Source organism: Microtus ochrogaster, unplaced genomic scaffold, assembly GCF_000317375.1.
Source record: "Microtus ochrogaster isolate Prairie Vole_2 unplaced genomic scaffold, MicOch1.0 UNK113, whole genome shotgun sequence".
Taxonomy (NCBI): domain Eukaryota; kingdom Metazoa; phylum Chordata; class Mammalia; order Rodentia; family Cricetidae; genus Microtus; species Microtus ochrogaster.
In genome coordinates, this window is record NW_004949211.1 from 221,608 (window position 1) to 238,693 (window position 17,086).

General features: G+C 41.7%; 1 protein-coding gene across 2 annotated transcripts in view; it reads left to right on the forward strand.

Moving 5' to 3' along the window:
• Lims1 (LIM zinc finger domain containing 1) overlaps positions 1–17,086 on the forward strand; it is a 109,165-nt gene that overhangs the window by 11,241 nt on the left and 80,838 nt on the right. The window contains exon 1 of one of the 2 annotated variants that reach the window (XM_013355312.2): positions 5,240–5,305. The exons of the other annotated variant lie outside the window; for it this stretch is intronic. The gene's annotated coding sequence lies outside the window, so the exon portion shown is untranslated. Of the gene's footprint in view, positions 1–5,239; positions 5,306–17,086 lie in introns of those variants that run through there. 2 annotated transcript variants of the gene reach the window in all.

The following is a 17,086-nucleotide window of genomic DNA, read 5'->3' on the forward strand; positions in this document are numbered from 1 at the left end:
AAAAAAAAAAAAAAAAGTACAAGAGCACATTACTTATAGTTTCATTTTGTCCTTCCTCATCTGGAGCCTTTTTACTTTTTCTTGCCTCGTTTCCCTGGCTAGAAACTTCAGAACTGTGGTGGTTAGAATAAGAGCAGCCTCTGTAGGCTATGTATTTGAATGCTTAGTCATTAGGGGGTGGCTCTAATTGAGAAAGATTACGAGGTGTGACCTTGTTGGAATAAGTGTGTCTGACCTTGTTGGAATAAGTGTGTCATTGGGGGTCGGTTTTGAGATTTCAAAAGGCCAAGCCAGGCTCAGTGGTTCTCTCTTCCTGAATGTAGACCTGAATATAAAATTCTCAGCTTTCTTCTACAGCACAATGTCTGTCTGCATGTCACCCTGCTCCCTGCCATGATGATAATGGACTAAACCTCCGAAACTGTGAGGCAGCTTCAATTAATACTTTATTTTATAGGAGTTGCCATGAGGCTGGAGAGATGCCTCAGGGGTTAAGAGCACTAGCTGCTCTTTCAAAGGTCTTGAGTTTGATTCCCAGCAACCACATGGAGGCTCACAACCATCTATAGTGAGATTTGATGCCCTCTTCTGACATAAAAAGGTGTGCCTGCAGATAGAGCACTCATATACATAAAATAAATAAATCTAAAAAACCCCACATCTCAAAAGGAAATGTCAAAGAGGCTGGAGGTGTAGTTCAGTGGTAGAGTACTTGCTTATCAAATGAGAATGAGTGCATTTAATCCCCAGTGCTAAGGGAAAACAAAAAAATACTAGAAGAGAGAAACTTCTGTGCAAGATGGAAAATGCCAATAAGCATATAAGATGTAAATTATAACAAAAATTGTTATATTTATGTTTTTTTTTATAATGTCAGGGTATTATAAAAAAGTTGTCATGGTGTCTCTTCTAGGCAGTAGAACACTGACTAAGACAGGGACATCGTTGGTAGATATGTCTTACTTGTCTTTTTCTGGCTTTCCCCATTGGATATATCTAGCTATTTTTGTAGCTGTCCTTTATTAGGTGATGGGGTATTTACTTATTTTTTTAATCATAAAGAGGAATTAAATTTTAGACCACTTTCTACATCCATTGGAAGAATCAGGGTTTTATCAGTGTGTGTGTTTTTATATGTAATCTTTATTATATTAGTATGATTTGTATTACAGTGTTTTATTTCTATACATTAAAAATCTTGTATTTTAGAATTAGTTAATTCTACTTGAACATGGTTTATATTTTTTTAGATGCTTGATTTTTTTTCTTTATTTCCTAGTAGTTTTGAGCATTTTTGTAACATTCATTACTTGTTACATTTTACCAATTTTTTGTTTGTTGCTTTATTTGTAGTGCCTCTGACTTCATGTCCTCTGGCGGTTTGATGAGAGATGTTCCCAGAAGGCTGGGGTACTTGAACACTTGATCCTCATTTGGTGGTCTGTCTGGGGAGGTTGAGGAGGTGTGAGTGAGCTTGGTGGAGGAAGATGGCACTAGAGGCAGCTTTGAGAGTGCACAGACTTGCTGCACTTCCAGTTCTCTCCTGCTTCCTGCTCCTGCCTCCTGCTCCTGCCACCATGCCTGTCACTGCTGCATGCCTCCCAGCCATGATGGCTTTTACCCTTGGAATAAGATGAATAAGAATAAGTTGGCGTGTCATGGTATTTTGTCACAGCAACTGAAGTGTTAGGTGATCCCGAGCTTTCATACGGTGGTTTAGCTGGGTGGCAGCTGGACTCAGTTCCCGGCACGCAGGGTTGGGGACGTCCATAGCTTATTCTTCTGATTCAAACAGACTGGAGTTTTGGTCAAACGAAGGCTTTGGTTTTATCTTCTTCTTCAGCTTTCTTCCATTTGCAGTAATTTTCCTTTACACATGTAAAGAAGATTAGAGTTTCTAAAGTGTTCAGTGTGGTTGAAATGTCAAGGAACTGTCTTGGCCAGAATCTTGACTTGTCAGTGTGTAGCAGAGCTGGCCGTGTTTATTTTGGGTTCTTCCACTTCTGTCTGAGTGTGGTGACAAACCCACACTCCCAGCATATGGGAGGCAGATGCAGGAGGACCTCTGTGTGTTTGAGGCTGCAGAGTGAGTTCCAGGCCAGCTAGTGCTACACAGTGAGACCCTTTCTCGAAATAAATAAATGGAATTAGTGGGGCCTGTTTCTTTGATATCCTAAATGACACCTTTGTTGGCCATAAGAGGAGCAAATGAATGATTTAATGTTGTCAGAAGGACCTAGAAAATAGAAAATATATGCTGTGTGCTCATGACTTTTATGTCAACTTGACACAAGCTAGAATCATCAGAGAGGAGGTAGCCTCAGTTGAGAAAATGTCTTCACAAGATTGGACTGTAGCCGGGCGATGGTGGCGCACGCCTTTAATCTCAGCACTGGGGAGGCAGAGGCAGGTGGATCTCTGTGAGTTCGAGACCAGCCTGGTCTACAGAGCTAGTTCCAGGACAGGCTCCAAAGCCACAGAGAAACCCTGTCTCGAAAAAAAAAAAAAAAAAAAAAAAAAAAAAAAAAAAGATTGGACTGTAGGCAAGCCTGTAGGTATTTTCTTAGTGATTGATGGGGAGGACCCAGCCCATTGTGAGTGGTGCTATCCCTGGGCGAGTGGTTCTGGGTTCTATAAGAAATCAGACTGAGCAAACCATGGGGAACAGCATCCCTGAATGGCCTCTGCATCAGCTCCTGTCCTGTTTTTGTTTAGTGATGAGCAGTAATGTGAATGCACAAGCCAAATAAACCCTTGTCCTCCCCAAGTTGCTTTAGTCATGGTGTTTCGTCACAGCAAGAGCAGCTCTAAGGCATGCTACATCTAACCATTGCCCTCGGTTAGTCACAGAACTGCAATGCTGAAGGGTTGAACTTTGGACTGCAAGGCTCCTACTGTATTTTTAAAGCTGACTCTACCATACAGGGAAGCACTCAAATGCTTCTTTTGTCTCTGACACTCTGCTGTCTATTGTCTGTTGTCCTGGTTGTAAACAGCAGCAAACAATTTTTCATAACATAAGTTAAGAAGGCACTTAGTGAAAAGCTAAGTTAGGTTAAGACAAAGGAAAGACCGGGCCTCTTAGTCAGCCTCTTCAGGTTATCTCTCTTGAGTCAACCCCCTTGTGCGTCATGCTTCTCACTTGGCTGAAGTTTCCCATATTGGAGTAGAGCAGTGTGCCTGACCTTATTTGGACATGTGCTCATCCTTGGTCTCTGAAGTCAGGGTTTTCCCCCTCCTATTTATTAAATTTTCTCCTCTTTATTTATTAATCCAGAATTAATAGAGGTTTGAACCCCAGGGTCCTGTGCCTAGTAGGGAAATAGTCCACTTTTGGGCTATATCCCCAGCCCTCAGGGCTTCTATATTCACTCTTTCCTAAGGAGAAATGCAGGAATGGATTAGAAAAAATAATAAATGTCCACATTTTACCTAATTTTTGACTAATCCTTAAACAAACTAGAGTCTGAGCATGGTATTTGGTGTTAAGATATGTGTTTAACATGCACGAGGCCTTAGATTCAATTCCAAGCATCTCTCTCTCTCTCTCTCTTACACACACACACTAAAATTAAAGAAATGAGTGCTTACTAGGATGTACCCCATCTATACTAAAGAGTTTTTAAAAGTTATTAGCTGGGTGGTGGTGGTGCACACCTTTAATTCCAGCACTCAGGAGGCAGAGGCATTTAGATCTCTTGAGTACAAGGCCAGCCTGGTCTACAGAGTGAGTTTCAGGACAGCCAGGGCTGTACAGAGAAACCCTGTCACAATAAACCAAACAAAAAGTTGTTGTTACTATTGTGTATATATGCACGATGTGCGTCTGGGTGTGTATTGTGTGGTTTATGGGACATCAGAGGACAACTCTGTGGAGTTGGTTCTCTTTTTTTTACACTTTTAGTTGGGTTCCGAAGATCAAACTCAGGTTGCCAGACTTGTGCAGCAAGTGCTTTTACACACTAAGCCAGCTCACTGGCCCTTATAAGGAAGACAGGCATAATGGTGCTATTCTGTAATACTATGACTAAAGAAACTAAAACAGCAGGATCTTGAGTTCTCAAGGCCAGCCGGGGTCCTGAAAGAGTTTGAAGGTATATTGGGTTATATAAAGAGACATGTCTTGGGATGGGGCACAGACAAACAAAGTGGTGGGAACATGGAAGAAAAGAATTTTGTAGTCAAATAGATCGATAGTAGGACTTTAGGAGAGTGGTCCATGTGAGGTTGAAAAGAGTATTTTAGTCTAAAAGAAACAGAACAGTAAAGCTGTTCAAGTTTACATGATAAAAATTAGCTGGGTGAGGTGGTATATAACTGCTGTCCAGGCACTTGGGAGAATAAAGAGGAGGGATTGTAAATTGGAGGCCAACCCGAGCCACACAGCAAGTTCCTTTACTGAAAGAAAAGAGAAACAGACTGAGAGACTGGGGACAGGATATTAGGTCCTCATACAAGATATTTCCAAGCTACCTCACTATGGGAGGTGTCAGATTAATGTAGTGCTGATCAGATTTGCTCCATTGTAAATTAATTATAAATACCAAAAAATATTTATTCATGCTTATGAGGCATAGAGGTAGATTGAGGTAGAATGAAGACCTCTGCATCATGGTCCTAGCTAATAAATAAGCCAAGGTGGGTCTAGACAGACCTCAGCATCAGAAATCACTTCTGGATCTGTAAGCTGTTAAAGAGAGTCCCCTAAAGAATTAGAATTTATATGCATGAGGCCATCCTCATGAGAAAACTTGCTGGACCTTCTCCTAGAACAATTTGTAAGAACCCTTTTCTTGTCTGCCCCCAATCAGGGCAGGCATGGCCTTCCAGATGACACAGTTATACTCTTCTGAGACAGTTCTCCCTCCTTCCCTCTTTCCTCTCCCCTTCCTTCTCCCTGTGTTTCTTGGCATTTCAAGACAAGAGTTTCTCTGTAACCCTGACTGTCCTGGAACTTACTCTGTAGACCAAACTGGCCTCAAACTCAGATCTATCTGCTGCTACCTTCTGAGTTCTAGGGCTGGGATTTAAGGTGTACATCACCACCACCCAGCTTGGTGCCCTTAAATAATTGTTGCTGCAAATGGCCAGTGGCCAGTGCTGTGTAAAGTTGCAGAGCCAACTGAGGACTGTGGTTCACACTTGGCAGGATTTAAAGGGAGTCATGATAATGGAGCCTTTGTTAGAAGCCCTAGCTGGGCTACAGTTTCTTCGAGGCCAGGCTGAGGATCACAGAATCTTAAGTGGAGGCTTTAGAAAACAGCCCTGTTCTCTTTGGCTGGAAATGATGACAGCAGACACTGAAGTAAGTTTGGGGGTATTCTTGCTGTTTGGAAAGAATTTTTTTACTTTGCAGATGATCCTGATAAACTTCATAAACTGCTAAGGAACATGAGACTGCACATGCAGGCTGGCTACTGTAGATCCAAGCCAGCTTCCCTGGAATCTCTGGAGACCTGCTCTTTGCCCACACCACAGCTACTGCTCTGAACTCTGATAGATTTGGTAGTATGTGGAAGAGTCGTGGGCCAGTTTGATTCGCAATTTGAATGTATACAATAATCTCTGGACTATATATAGGCAAACCTAAAATTGATCAGCTTCCAGCTAGATAATCTTGAACACTGGGGAACATTTGGATTTCTTTATTAGATTCTTCTTCTGTATCATGTTATTTAATTCCTACAGCTTTTGTAGAAAAACCAAGCTATTGCCATCTTCCTATTTTCAGATGAACTAAAACCAGAACATTCTTTTCTCCTCACAGAGTGGCTGGTAACTGGTAAGGTGAAAGAGAATCCTGAATCCTGTTGTTTAGGATCCCATGTATTTCTATGGCATTAAACTCTTTCTCAGAAGTCTGCTTAGTACTGGGGAGCAAAATATTTAAACTGTTTATTCTGGTGGGGGGGGATCATAGTGTCTCATGCCTTTAATCCCAGCTCTTGGGAAGCAGAGGCAGGTGGATCTCTGTGAGTTCATAGCCAGCCTGGTCTACAAAGTGAGTTCCAGGACAGCCAGAACTGCATATTGAGGCCTTGTTTTGAAAATAAAATAAGATAAATAAAAATCTGGTTATTCTGAAACCAAACAAACTGCCTGATGTTTCACCAAGCTTTATTAAGCTACTGAAGTCCAGGACAGGTTAGGTGGCTCTTGGTTAGTACTGCTGGGGACAGCTTTTTCTCTAAAGTATGTCCTCTTGCTGCTTGTAGAGAATTTCTTGCTGTTAGAGATAAAGCATGATTTTTTTCACCATTAGTTACTCTGTTTTGTGTGTAGAAAGCTCTATATTTGCTGTATACCAGAATAATTTGTTACCAGTGTTAGTCCATGTCTGTCCAGATACAGTTAAAGGATTATGCCAGTTTATGAAATCCAGAGCCCACTGGTGGGCAGCCTGACCAGATATACAATGTGATGATGGTCTTAGGACGCTGCCAGACTGCTAACTCATGGAACAGATTTGGGTCTTTTTTGGTTTTGTTTTGTTTATTTTTGAGACAGGTTTTTGCTGTATAGCTCTGACTGTCCTCTCACCATGTAGACTAGGCTGACCCTTAACTCAAGGAGATTCACCTGCCTCTGTGCTGGGATTAGGAGTGTGTGCCTCCATTGCCTGACCTGAATTGGGTCTTTTAAAACCATCTCATCATTTTTCCCTCTCTTCTGTCCTTCCCTTTCTTTTCCTTGCTTCCTTCCCTCTTTTGTTTGTTCTCCCTCCTTCCCTTCTTTCCCATTTTCCTTTTATTTTTTGAACTATATAGTGTTTTTATTGATTAACACAGGAGTTCTGAACAGGTCATTTTAACACATCAAATATATTTTCAGGGTCATTTGTTATTCTTTATAATCAAAATAGAAAAATAGAAAGTTTCTATAAAAATCTCAAATTTAAGGATAAAATAAAACTGCTGTCAAGGAACTCAGCTTAGATATAGGAGTTGTGCTGTAGACGTCTCAACTGGAGCTGAGCACTCTACTGTCAGTTGTTCTCTGTAACTTGGTCGGTGACCACTTCTGTAATAGACTCCAGCTGATACAAAAAGAAGCTGCTTTTGCTGGGCTGTGGTGGCGCACGCCTTTAATCCCAGCATTTGGGAGGTAGAGACAGGTGGATATCTGTGAGTTTGAGGCCAGCCTGGTCTACAGAGCGAGTTCTAGGACAGCCAGGGCTGTTACACAGAGACCCTGTCTCGAAAAGCAAAGAAGAAGTAGCAGCAGCAACAACTTCTTTGATGAGGGTTGAAAGCTAAGCTTGCTTGTGAGTGTAAGTACTTAGGATGCAGCTAGAAACTGCACTATTTAGGAGAGTGGCAGTAGTAGATTCTCACGGTCTCACCAGCCATGGTCAATACCAGTTATGAGTGACAGGTTCAGTTTGGATGGGATTTCTTAGTATGTTACCCAGGCTGGCCTTGAACTCCTGGGCTCAAGAGAGCTTGCTGCCCTATCATCTGACAATACAAAAGTGCACCACCACACAACAGCCTTTTACAGCTGAGGTTTTGCTTCACAGTGAAGTGATATAAAGAGTGTAGCTCAGTGGTAGAGAGCCCACTTAACATGTGTGAGAGATTGGGCTCCATCCAAGAAAGAAAACAAAGAGTAAAGGGAAAGAGGGTAAGAAATAAACATCCCCTGGTGGGAGAGATGGCTCAGTGATTAAGAGCACTTGCTGTTCTTGCAGAGGACCCAGGTTCAGTTCCCAGTACCTATATAGTAGCTTACAACCATCTTACAAAAACTCCAGTTTTAGGGGATCCAGTATTCCCTTCTGAACTTTGGACCAGGCATGGGTATGGTACAGATATACATACAGGCAAAACATTCATACACATAAAAATAAAATAAACACATATTTAAATAATTTTTAAAGAAATAATGTTACCATTCTATTGAAGAACAAAATCCTAGATTGGTTTTAATCAGAACTCAAAGGACAGGGAAAACCTTGCTAACCAAAAGTGCACTCTGGCCAGGCGGTGGTGGCGCACGCCTTCCCAGCACTCGGGAGGCAGAGGCAGGCGGATCTCTGCAAGTTCGAGGCCAGCCTGGTCTACAAGAGCTAGTTCCAGGACAGGCTCCAAAGCCACAGAGAAACCCTGTCTCAAAAAACTTAAAAAAAAAAGGAACAACCAAAAGTGCACTCTGTGATTTTCCTAAACACAGACAGTCATGACTGTTACTGCTTCATGTTTCCTGAGACCACTGTAAGTGTCTTAGTTACATATGCAGAGTGTTTGAAAACTGATTTGAAATTCCCAAAACATGTTGTAACCCCGAGAAGTGTTATGACACTGAGCGTGTTGCTTGTTATGAGTGACTGTCATGAGACTGTCTTAGTGCCGTTTACTGAGACTGGCACCATGCTTCCTACTGTATATGTAGGAACAGTAGCTGCTTTTTCTTTACTACATTTATGTGTATGAGTGTTCTAGCTGCATGTGTCTATATGTACCATGTGCATGCTTAGTGCCCTTGCAGGCTAGAAGAGCAAGTCAGATCTCCTGGAACTGGAGTTACAGATGGTTGTAAACTGCCATGCTGGAGCTGGGAATTGAACAGAGGTCCTTTTCAGGAATAAATTCTCTTAACCATTAAGCCATTTTTTCAGCCCATAGTAGGTGCTTTTTTCAAGCCAAGTTTCTGGTTCCTGAACAGCTTGCTTCAGCAACGTATTTCTTTTTTTTTTTTTTAATATTTTTATGGTTTATTTAACTTTATTTTATGTACATTGGTGTGAATGTATCAGATCCTCTGCAACTGGATCTTCAGACAGTTGTGAGCTGCCATGTGGGTGCTGGGAATTGAACCCAGGTCCTCTGGAAGAGCAGTTAGTGCTCTTAACCACTGAGCCATCTCTCCAGCCCCAGCAACGTATTTCTTTATAGCCTGTTGTATGTTCCAAATAGTCCAAAAGGTACTCAAGTGCAGAACTATGCTTTATTTATCTATGTATGCTGTACCCAGTACCTATAATAGATACATGTATTCATTACCTACATATTTGCTAAAATGAAAAATGGATGTTTTCCATTTACCAATATTTGTTCGACATTTACACTTGTTCTTTATGATAGAAACTGGATAATGATAAAATAACAGTTATACTACTTAAAGATTAGTTTTTACTAAATGTGTTTACTAAATTATATTCATTGTTTGTGAAATGTGTATACATTTCACTTCTGAGATCAAAACCAGGACCTCATTCATATGTGTTAGACAAGTAGCAGAAACGCTGGGTGATGGTGCACATCTTTAATCCCAGCACTCAGGAGGCAGAGGCAGCCTGGTCTACAAGAGCTAGTTCCAGGACATCTCCAAAGCTACAGAGAAACCGTATCTCGAAAAACCAAACAAACAGGTAGCAAAAACATCCTATGTTTGAATTTTCATCTTCATGATTTCATTTTAGCATTTCCAGAGCATCAAGATTTAGAGAAAATGGTTATTATTCAGTTTTATTGATGCCTATGCTGAATATCAGAAATTTTGACTGAACCAACAAGTTCCAGCCAATAAGTGGTATACGTATATTCAAGACTAATTTTATTGTCAGTGTTCTGTTATGACTGCATGATATGAAATGCTTATGACCTGACTTCTGGTCAGCAGTTGTGGTTCTTAGTTTTTCAGTTATTAAATGTACTTAAAAGTTTTTTTCCCATCAGTGCATATGACTTGCAGTGTAAAAGAAGGACCCAAAGCTTAAGGTGCACAGGTTAGCTATACTTTTTCGTGAATTTTATACACATAGAGAAATGATTGAGTATAATTAATATTGGAATATACCCAGTATCATATACCTAGAGCCTCCTGATTCCAAGTTTATTTGTCTTATTATTTATATGTATGTAATATGGGGGGAGTGTTATGTGTGTGTATAGGGACTACCTTAGTCTTTGAGACTAGGTGTTTAATGGAACCTGAGATTTGTCCATTAGTCTAGACTGACTAGTCAGCAAACCCTGGGGATCCACCCATCTGTGCCTCCCCAGTGCTGGGATTATAAGCATAGACTTTCATGCCCATCTTTTTATGTGGATGCAAGGGATCAAACTTAGGTCCTCGTGCTTGTACAGCTTCCAACTGTTGCCAACTAGGTTATCTCCCTAGCTTCTTATGTATTTAAATCTGAGACAGCTTGGTCTGGATCTTGCTATTTATACCAGGCTGACTTTGAACTTGATCCTTGCTGCTTCTAAGTGCTGGGATTATGCACATGGTGGTAGATACCAGTATATTTATTTTTAAACTTTTGTTACACTTCTGTGAATACTAATTTGAATGAAGTGGGTTTCTAATTTTGTTTGTTCCTTGAGAAGTACTCACTGAGAACCTACTCTCTGCCAGGCATGAGTGTAGGTGTAGCAGTTTATACTTGGGGCTAGATTAATGTGGAATCGGGCAAATTCCTATAGGAGCATGAGTGTTCAGCCTGAGAGGCCCTGGGAAACTATAGAGGAAGTAGTTTCTAGATTGAGTCCTGAGTGTGAGTAGGAATTATTTCGGAAGGAAGAGCTGAAGGCAGGGGGCCAAGAGGGAACGGAAAGCAGGATGTGGATATCAGCACAGCTGCTTTGGTGCTGCCCTGGGGCCTGGGAATCTGGGAGGGGGAGCTGGGGAGTCCTGGAGTAGGACACAGGACAGTTTTTACTGCTACTTAAGTTTCCTTGTTACAGTTGACAGGATTCTACTGCAAACATAAGCTAAAGAGGAATTTTTTGGAAAGTAATGGGTTGCCTCCTAGAATTAAAGAAAGGTTGAATACCAAGTTTTTGGAAAGAGCAGACAACCAAGGCAACCAAGGTCTTTCTGAAGTTCTTGTGGAATTTTTCTGCAGGGCTATATCCTTAGTTAACTTATTCTATCTGCAGAGTCATATTCTCCACTTAGATATCCACTATTTGAGGAATAGTCTGACTAAGTTAGGTTAGAGTCATTGATCAAACCCAGACCGTTCATGTAACCAGAGGATAGAATCAACCCCTGTATCATTTTTTTGTCTCTAAGTGACTGTTATGTGATCAGGACAGCAAGATTTGTTACCTGAAACAGGATGGCATAGAGATGAGGCCCAGTCTAGAAGACAGTGTGTCTAGGTTTGGGAAAGCATGAAGTCGGTGTGCAGTGATGGCGCTTCAAAGGCCAAGAAGCCTGTTGCATTAATCCAAGCAAGAGATATTGTGCCAGCCGTAATGCCTTCTGCAGGGAGGGAAGGAAACAAATAGATTCCGAGATACTAAAAGGAAGGGGAAAAAATAAGACTTGGACTTCAGGGTACTAGTTAGAAACATTAGGGCACTGAGGCAGAATCCTGTTTCTAGCTTGGGCTAGAACTACTAAGGAGATAGTGCTGTCTCCCACAAAGAACTACTTGTTGGGAGAGTGCTGTCTTAGGGTTCTATTGCTGTGAAGAGACACCATGACCACAGCGGCTCTTATAAAGGAAAATGTTTGGCTGGTTAAAGTTTCAGAGGTTTAGTCCATTATCATCATGGTAGCACACAGGCAGACATGATGCTGGAGAAGGAGCTGAGAGTTCTACATCTTGATCTGTTAGTAACAGGAAGTGAACTGTCATACTGGGCATGGCTTGAGCATATGTGAGACCTTAAAGCCCTCCACCCTCAGTGACACACTTCATCCAACAAGACCACACCTCAAAAGGTGCCATTCTCTATGAGCCAAGCATTCAAGCACACGAGTCTATGTGGGCCATACCTATTCAAACCAAAAGTACTTTGAAAGAACTGAGTTGGAGTACATTTAACTTAAGAACTCTGTTAGAGTTGGTCTGCTGTGGAGTGTTGCTGGGAGTCAGACTACCCTCAAAGCCTTCTCTAATAAGTATCTTACCAGGTCCCAAAGAAACTCAGAACTAATGGCTGAGGTGTCTTCTTAGCATACCAATGGGTGTGCCCTGGCTGCCAAGTTCACCCAGGTTCTGTGGTTCCTCTCTGTTCTTCTCACCCCTGCCCCCTATCTTGTACCTCTCCAGCCCATGGGCTTGGTTTCTCTTCCCCCAGCTTCTGATTCCCTTAAAAAACTGCCATTTTGGCCATGTGCTCTCTTAGTTCCTCTCTTGAATCTCCTTTAGTACGCTCTCTTGTTCCTCTCTCTTCCTCTCTCCTCCTGTCTCTCTCCTCTCATGGCACAGTCTATCCTGCTGGCCATGTTCAGCCTGCTCTGGACTCTTCCAGATGCCTCTGGCTGTATTCTCCCTCATATCTATAACAAAATTCTTTTCCTCAGCCATACCTTGGAATGGTCATGCCCTCATTTTCATTCAGATCTCTGCCAGCCTTGTCTCTCTCCTGGCATGCCTGTGGGCTACCATGGCTTCCCACTCTGCTGTTCTGGGAATTTACAAGCTGCTGCTCTCTCTTGCTACATTGAGAAGGTTCAGATCCAAGTAGGTCTTGGCAATTGTAGCTTGCCTAGTAAGACTCAGCAAGTCACAAGTCAACAAGAAGCATAAAGGACCAAGTTCCACTATTCATAATCCTTTCTTACATGTTGTGGTTATAAAAAACTGTCCTAGCAGGATACTTTTTTGGAAATAATTTAATCTGAGTTTGAGAATGTTTATAAATTATAGAGAAAATAAAAATTAATTTATAAAAGATGATGCTGTATTGCTAATATGCAGATTAAACAACCTATCTAATCTATTCCCATACTCACTTGCAAACTAATCCTTCTCATCTGGTGCTCTAACTTTCTGGGGCACCCTTCCTTTAGTATTTCAATGGGGGAAGGAGCAGGAACTGTAAGACTCCAGAGCAATCTCCGCCCTTAAAGGAACTTCATGGGAGAACAAAGAACTTCTCTTAAATCTGGGGGTTTTCCACCTACGGTCTCAGAAAAGCCCCTGAGATCTCTTTTCTCCTTTGGAATGAGACCTACTTTTCTGAGAGGCCTATGATCTCTTCACCTGTTTCCTGAGTTAAATAAAGCTTATCTCCTCCATCAGTTATATTTTCTGGCTTAGAACAAAACAAAGTAGGAAGAAGGATCTTCAGCACAACTTGGGGATGTCCCTGATTAAAAAGTCAAATTGTAGTTTGAATGTTTTGAGTATGACTAGTAGTGAGTGTAGTTACCTTGTGAAGAGAGTTAATTCAGATCCTGACTAGTGATTCCTTCAGATATTTTGGTCCATGTTTTTGTAATTAGGTAGTTTAATGGCCTTAAAAATCCTCTAGTTTCAGTAGTGGTATTAGAAATATGTTCGGGTCACAAAGAAAGAGACCACTACTCTAGTTGAAGTGTCTGGACAAGGCAAACTTTACTCTATTAAGAGGGTGTCTTAGAAACACACCAAGACAGTAAACAAAGGTTTTTGGGGTAGGGAGGATTGAAACAGTTGTATAAAAATCTTGCAAAAGTGAGAGAATTAAAAGTATTTTTTTTTTTTTTGGTTTTTCGAGACAGGGTTTCTCTGTGGTTTTGGAGCCTGTCCTGGAACTAGCTCTTGTAGACCAGGCTGGCCTCGAACTCACAGAGATCTGCCTGCCTCTGCCTCCCGAGTGCTGGGATTAAAGATGTGCACCCCCACCGCCTGCCAGAACTGTTCCTTAAGGAAATGGTAGGAACATGTAGGAGGACTTGGATACCATAATCATTAAGTAGGCTAGGGCCAGAAGTGCTGAATTTTATAACAAGGGCTTTTGGTGTGGTTAAAAACACAAAGACAAAAGGAAAGGAAAGAAACCATATAATTATCTGAGCATAGAACCTAACTGTAATCATAAGGTATTCTTTTACAGTTTCAGCAAAACTCTTTACCCCCAAATGTCTTGAAATTGCAAATTGACTGAACTTTAAAACTTTATGCCTTTACCTTTTAGTGTGTGTGTGTGTGTGTGTGTATGTGTGTGTGTGTGTGTGTGTGTGTGTGCGCCACAGCATGGAGTGGTGTCAGAGAACAGTTTTAGAGAGTTGATTCCTTCCTTCTATGGGTTTTGAGGATAAGATTCAGGTTGTCATGCTCATAGGGCAAACACTTTTACCCAGTGAACAGCCTCCCCAAATACCCCTCTCGTATTAATGTCTGATGTCTCTCCCTCTCTTCCTTTATTATTTGTGTACTGGGGACACAACCCAGGACCTTGTGGATACTAAGCACACACTCTAACACTTGGCCAGTATTTCATCCTTACTTTTTTTCTTTATCTTATTTAGAAAATCAAGTCCTTAAGATAATGCTTAGAATATATTGGTAAGTCTTTCATTTAATTGAGAAGTAATGAACTTGTTATGGGGAACCCCACCAGAGGAGACATCTCAGACACAGTCTATAGCCAATTGAAAGTCTATTACAGCCAGCTGAGACTACACTCAGGTATTTGGTACCCAAGTGTAGTGTGAGCATCTAGAGCAAGGGACCTTTAAAGGCAAAAACCGTGTCCTGGTATCTCTCTCAGCAGCTGGGGTTGCACAAGCTAGCCATTTAACCGAGGCTAAGATAAGAAGTTAGCTGGTGGGGAAGGTTTTGCACAAACAAGCAACTTTACAGGCTAGGATAAGTTAACTGGGGCATCTTGACCTCTTGTTCCTAGAATAGAGTTGGATAATTTTCCACAGGGCTTCCCATCAAGGAGATCAAATCCTAGTTAAACCTAAAAAGGCCTCAACAGGAATACAAGATGAAGGAACCTCTGTACTGTCTTGCCCTGTCGCAAACTAAATTATCATTTTCTCAGGTGGAATAGGGCAGAAGACCAGGGAAGATGTTCACATGATACAGGAACAGTTACGATAAAGCTATTGGATTGTAAGGATGAGGATCTAAGACTAGGGCACATCTATGCTAGGGATGCACTTCAGTGGTAAGGAATTCGTGTAGTCATGCCAGGTTGCTTAGAAAGATCTTCCAGGCTGGAGAGATGGCTCAGAGATTGATTAAGAAAGCGATCATCCGTGGCTAAATTTGTTGGATTTAGTCAAAGGAACAGGTCTGGAGGTGGGGAATACATTCGTGAAGATGTGGTGTAACTGTGATGCCCATCCAAATGTCTACAAAAAGGAGAAAGCCAGAATCATCACAGAAAAGGAGAAGAACTTCAAGGCCATGCCAGTCTTCACATAACCCTGGGCCAATACCCAGTTCTTCGGCATCTGAGCAAGGAGGGCCAAGGAAGCTGTAGAGCAAGATGTTGAAAAGAAAAAGGAATGCACTGATGGAATGCTGCAAAAAGTTCCCATAAAGCAAAAAGTAAAAGAAATTACTTGTGATCTACCAGCCTCTTGTCCAAGGACAGATAGTTCCTGAAATGCTGAAGGCTATTGTTTATAGGAGATAACAAGCCATTTCCCCCTAAATAACTTTGACCCAGCTAAATGGGACGTGCTTGATCACTTGTGGGTGGGAAGTTCACAGGCAGGATGTTTGTTTGCTACTGATTGGTTGTAGGCTGGAGTTATATCAGGATGTATGCTTGCCCCTGATTGAACCTAATAGGAAATGCAATGAATTATGGGTTTCCCTTCTTAAGCCCTTGCAAAAGTTGATTGGGGCCATTTTTCTGGGGAACCAAAGATGGACCTGGCCAGTATTTAATTAAAACTTGCTTCAAATTTGGCTTTAAGCTGTGGTAGTAGGGGCTGGAGAGATGGCTCAGCATTTAAGAACACTGGCTTCTCTTCTAGAAGTCCTGAGTTCTATTTCCAGCAACCACATGGTGGCTCACAACCTTCTATAATTGGATCTGATAGCCTTTTCTGGCATGCAAACATACATGCAGACAGAACACACATACATATAACTAAATAAATAAAAACAGTGGGGAAAGTCATAAAGTGATGCTGAAATGAACCACTCATCACAAAAATAAATAAGCTGTGGTAGTTGTCTTACTCTCTGTCGGTGGGACTAATAGTGGTTGCTCCAAGTAGCCACATTTACCTCCTTCCTGAAGTCATTTATCAAGGCTGTCCCAACAGATACTTCTTTCTCGGATGACCATTTAAGGCCAAGCTTGATTATCTGTAACCTTGTAGGAATCCCATGTTATAGGTGAGGCGCTTTGTCAGTCTGCCTACCTGCCTGTTGCCATGCTCCCTGCCATGGTGGTAATGGACTCACTCTCAGAACTGTAAACCCCAAATTAAATGCATGCTTGCTTGCAGACAAGCTTTCTCTGTAGCTTTGGTACCTGTCCTGGAACTCACAGAGATCTGCCTGCCTCTGCCTCCTGAGTGCTGGGATTAAAGGCGTGTGCCACCACCGCCCGGTTAAATGCTTTCTTTTATAAATTGCCTTGGTCATGGTATCTTTTTATAGCAGTAGAAAAGTAAGATGGATGCCGGGTGGTGGTGGTGCTAGTGTTTAATGCCAGCACCGGGGAGGCAAAGGCAGGTGAATCTTTGTGAGTTCAAGGCCAGCCTGATCTACAGAACGAGTTCCAGGACAGGCTCCAAAGCTACACAGAGAAGCCCTGTTAGAAAAACAAAACAAAAACAAAAACAAAAATAAGACAGTAATTTACATAAAAGCATCTGGCAAAACTATTTGTGAGATTCAGTAAGGTCTAACTTGTATTATTATGTGGAAGTGTTTTGTTGTTATTTTGTTTGTATGTATATGAGTGCTCTGTTGACTTTATGCTGGAAGAGGACATCAGATCCCACTATAGATTTGGGAATTCAACTCAGAATTTCTAGAAGAGCTGCCAGTGCCCTTAACCACTGAGCCATCTCTCCAACCCTTGTTTTGTTTCTTTTGAGACAGGGTTTCTCTATTAATGCAATTCTAGCTGCCCTGGAACTCACTTTGTAAATCAGGCTGGCCTGTAACTCAAGAGATCTGCCTGTCTCTGCCTCCTGAGTGCTGGGATTAAAGACAGTGCTACCAGGACCAGCTCTGGTGGAAGTACTTGATCCAGAAAAAAATGAAGTTTTCAGAGAGAATGTGCTTACAGAGAGGGGCAGGATCTGGCAGTAGTCACATATAAAGGCAAGCAAGTAAGAGGAAGTACACATGATGGTCTGAGAGCTAAGGGATTGGGAATTTCTGGGAAAGCCTAATTTACAGATGTCAAATGAAGCCAGGCAGAGTGGTCTGTGCCTTTAATCC